Raw genomic sequence first — 4830 nt, forward strand, 5'->3', positions numbered from 1 at the left:
CTTTAATCTTCTTGTCTTTCTTCCAATTTCATCCTTTAATGCTCTTAGAATGACATTTTGTAATTGGGTCTTTTGCCAAGCCTTCATTAAACTGGTTCTGTCTTCCACTGAATCTCTCTTTAATAAAGAAATATTAAAGCTTACAATCTCTGCCATCTTTCTTCCTGTTAAGGGCTAAAATTCTAGCTAGTCTGTCTAAAATATCTAATGAGTGGTCGCCAATAAATTATAAGCTTTATCAAGAGTTAGACTTTTAAGCGTTTATTAAGGAGAATAAGAATTTGGTAAAGAGAGAGAGAAAGGCCTAGATCCCTATCTATTAAAGGGAGAGCACATTTCTAGCTCCGCTCTCCACCAGAGTCCAGAGGAAAGCGCTTGAGACTGAGCGCCAGTCTCTTCCTTCCTCCTCCCACTAGCCCGCGTCACTTCCTGATGCCAAAGAAAAGACTCCTGGTCTTGCCCTCAAAGACCTTCGCTTCATGGGCAGAACTCTTCTACAGTAAGTCTCCAGCAGGTGGCGTCATTCTAATCGGTACATTCCTAAGATTTTACAAATGCTTGGCATATAATAAGCACTATATGAATGTGAACTATTATAAGGTAATAATAGTATTGCCTTTGAATTCATTTTTTCCATTTGAAAAATAATCAGGTGTTTGACAACTGAGGCACTTTTTAGTCAGTTAGCCTGTTAATAACCATTTATTAAAGCACCTATTATATTTCAGGCATGGTGCTAAGCACCAGGGATATAAAGAATGGCAAAAGACATCTCCTGCCCTCAAGAAACCCACAATCTTGTAATCTATTTATTTTATTTTCCATTTACATGTAAGGATAGTTTTCAACATTCATTTTCATAAGATTTAGAGTTCCAAATTTTTCTCCCTCCGTCCCTTTCCTCTCCCCTCCACAAGATCGCAATCAGGTTATATATGTACAATCCACGAGTGTTCTTTTTATCAGTTCTTTCTATAGGGGTGCATGGTAAGCTTCCTCATTAGTTCCTTGGGATTGTCTTGGATCATTGCACTGCTGAGAGTAGTTAAGTCATTCACAATTGCTCATTGAACAATACTGCTGTCACTATGCACAGTGTCCTCTCAGCTCTGCTCATTAGTCTTTCAAGGTTTTTAGGGGATCATCCTGTTTGTTATTTCCTGTAGCACAAGTCCATTCCACTACAATCATATAACACAGCTTTTTCCATCATTCCTCAATTGATGGACATTCCCTTGATTCTCAATTCTTAGCCTCCACCAAGAGTCGTTATAAATATTTTTTTGTACAATTTTTCCCCCTTTTCTCTTTTTCATGATTACTATTGTTAACTGTTCCCCTTCCATAATATTCCCTTCCCCATGATATTTATTCTATTATCCATCTTCTTTCATCCTATCACTCTTCAAAAGGGATTTGCCTCTCTCTGTTCCCTCCCCCACTCTGCCCCTCCTTCTTTTGTCCCTCTCTCTGTATCCCCTTCCCCTCCTATTTTCCTGCAGGGTTATAGAGATTACTCCACCCAATTGAGTGTGTCCATTATTCCCTCCTTTGAGCCAGTTCTAATGAGATTGAGGTCTTTGAGCCAATTTTGATGAGTGTTAGGCTCATTTACTGCCCAGATTAAATAGATTACTCCACCCAGTTGGGTGTGTCTGTTAGTCCCTCCCTCAGGCAGCTCTGATGAGTTTAAGATCTTTGAGCCTTTTCTGAGTGTAAAATTCATTTATTGCCCTGTTCCTCTCCCATCTCTTCCCCCCCACTCCAAAAGCCTTTTCCTGTTACTTTCATGTAGGATTTCACTTCTGCCCTTCTCCCTCCCCCAGTGTATTCCTTTCACCGATCAATTTAACCCTAAAGATGTTATCATCTAGCCAAGTGACACAGTGGACAAATCATCACCCCTGGACCCAGGGGGATCCCAGCCAAAACCCAGCCTCAGACACAACACAGTCGCCCACTGTATGACCCCAGGTATGTCCCCCAGCTCCATTTTTTTTTTTTATGGTTCTCTAGGGTCTTGTACTTGAAAGTCAAATTTGCAATTCAATTCAGGTCTTTTCATCACAAATATCTGAAAGTCTTCTTTTTCATTAAAGTCCCATCTTTTCCGCTGAAATATAATGCTGAGTTTTGCTGGGTAGGTGATTCTTGGTTGTAATCCCATTTCCTTTGCCCTTTGGAATATCATATTCCATGCCCTCCGGTCCTTTAATGTAGAAGCTGCTAGATCTTGTGCTATCCTGACTGGGGCTCCACAGTACTTGAATCCTTTCTTTTTGGCAGCTTGCAATATTTTCTCCTTGACCTGAGAGCTCTGGAATTTGGCTATAATATTCCTAGGAGTTTTCTTTTGGGGATCTCTTTCTGGAGGTGATCGGTGGATTCTTTCTATTTTAGCTTCTTCTTCTTCTAGAATTTCAGGGCAATTTTCCCTGAGAATATCTTGGAAGATGGTGTCTAAGCTCTTTCCTTGATCATGGTTTTCAGGTAGACCAATAATTTTCAAATTATCTCTTCTGGACCTATTTTCCAGGTCAGCAGTTTTTCTCAGAAGATATTTCACATTGCCCTCTATTTTTTTATTCATTTGGATTTGCTTTATTGTGTCTTGGTTTCTCATAAAGTCACTGGCTTCCATTTGTTCAATCCTAATTCTTAGGCAATTATTTTCATCAGAGAGCTTTTGTACCTCCTTTTCCATTTGACTTTTCAAGCTGTTGACTTTTTTTTCATGTCTTTCCCATATCACCCTCATTTCTCTTTCTATTTTTTCCTCTAACTCTCTAATTTTATCTTCAAAGTCCTTTTTGAGCATCTCTATGGCCTGAGACCAATTCGTATTTTTCTAGGAAGCTTTAGATATAGGGGCCCTGATGTTGACATCTTCCTCTGAGGGTGCCCCTTGGTCTTCCTTGTTACTGAAGAAACTTTCTATAGTCCTCACCTTTCTCTGTCGGCTCATCTTGCCTTTCTTTTACTAGACTTTTAGCTCCTTAAAGTGGGGCACTGTTTCCAGGCTGCAGTATCCCAAGCTTAAGAAGTCCCAGGTGGTATGATTTAAGGAGAATCAGGTTCTTTCCTTGCCCGGCCTTTTTCCTGGTCCTAGATGACCCCAGACCAACTTGCCAATCAACCAGCTTTGTGTGTTGTGGTTGTTAGCTCCAAGGAGCCTGTGCCCCATCCCCACCTGGGCCACTTCTACTCGAGCCTACCACCTGGTTCTCAGTAGGGGTGTAAAATCCAAGTTCTGCCTAAGCACCAGCATAGACCCCTGTAGTCTCTCCCCTGCCCAGGGCTCAGCCCACTCACCAGACTGTGAGCTTAGTTCCAGATGAACTGAAGCTGGTGCTTCAGCTGATTCAGAGGCTCTGGGGGGTCTCCTTCTCTGGTGAGGACTTCCTGAGACTGGATCTGTGTCAGGGTGACTGGGGGGTTGGGCCCGACTCCTGTATCAGCACAGCAGCTCCCTCCTTCTGACCTTCCAAGCTGTTCTTTGTTAGAAGATGATTTCAGCACATTCTTCTGTGAGTTTTGCTGCTCTGGGCATTTTCCTATGACCTTATTTGGATGTTTTTTGGAGCAATCATGTCATGAGTTCGGGAGCTCACTGCCTTTCTCAAGAAACCCACAATCTAATGGAGGAAGGCAACATATAAAAAGAAGTGGAAAGTAAGGGAAAGGAAAAAGGTACCCTACATAGTAGCATGATAAAGTCCTCTGCTAGCTGGGAAATGATGAGGTAACTGCCCTGGGCACCCTCCTTAAATAGACATTTTAGGTCTTCTCATTGTGGCAATGTTTACATTCATAAAACTTCTGTATGATCTTATTATAACCAGGATTAATGCTATTTTGTCAATCCATGTGTCACTTTGGGGGAGGGGGCATTAATAACTTATTTATTGTCATTTAAAAGTCCTTAAAAGGACTTCAAACTTTTTGGTGAAACAAAGGTCCAATACCAAAATATTTCTGGTGATTTTCTATGGGTGTCAGAAATACAATGTGACAATTTCCAAAAAACTAAAAAATGGGTATTGCTCAGAGGTTGACTAAAGGCTGTGTGGTGGGTGTGAGTAGGGTGAAGCACATTAAAAACAGGAATTACAAAGGAGAAGTAGAATAGAGCATGCAGTCAAAGGAATGAATAAAAAAGGGCATGGGCTGGTCATGAAAAGAGAATGAGGGATGACTAGTGGTCAGGCTGTGCTCCATTAGTATCCTCTCCATGTCAAGAGAAATAGAGAAAGACACCAAGCAAGTATGATAGACTCTCTATGGTGAGCTTGTAGGCAAATCTGGACAAGAATTTCACAAGATGGATAGGCATGAATGAGTTGTGGTCTGCCCTGCTGAAGGGAATACCTACATCAATTAGACCCCAGATCCATTTGAGTATTTGATACTCAAATATACCAAGCTGCATTTTCTATTCCTTTGTATTTTAATAATACTGATTTAAAAGTGATGACCACAAATTTACTGAGAACTGACTGATCACCACCTCCTCTCCATTCCCAGGCCAATGAATTGTCTGGGACTAACCAATCTTTGTCAATTCCAGACTCTTGTCTTATGGATCTCCCCCAAACAAACTATTCCCTCCCAAAGATTCCCCACCTTACTCCCAGGACTTTGGGTTATTTTGTAAAAGGGTCCAGTTACATGTAGTAGTTTCGATTTCGAGTTAAGTAGCTTCTATACTTAATTAATGGGTAGTCTCATAGGTCCCTTTGTTAAAGGTTCATTTACATTAAGCTCCCTTTATTCTGTTACCCCATATAAACCCTGTCCTGGTTCCCATCTTTGGGTATTCCTAGCATCTTG

This window comes from Dromiciops gliroides, chromosome 3 (assembly GCF_019393635.1).
Source record: "Dromiciops gliroides isolate mDroGli1 chromosome 3, mDroGli1.pri, whole genome shotgun sequence".
Taxonomy (NCBI): Eukaryota; Metazoa; Chordata; class Mammalia; order Microbiotheria; family Microbiotheriidae; genus Dromiciops; species Dromiciops gliroides.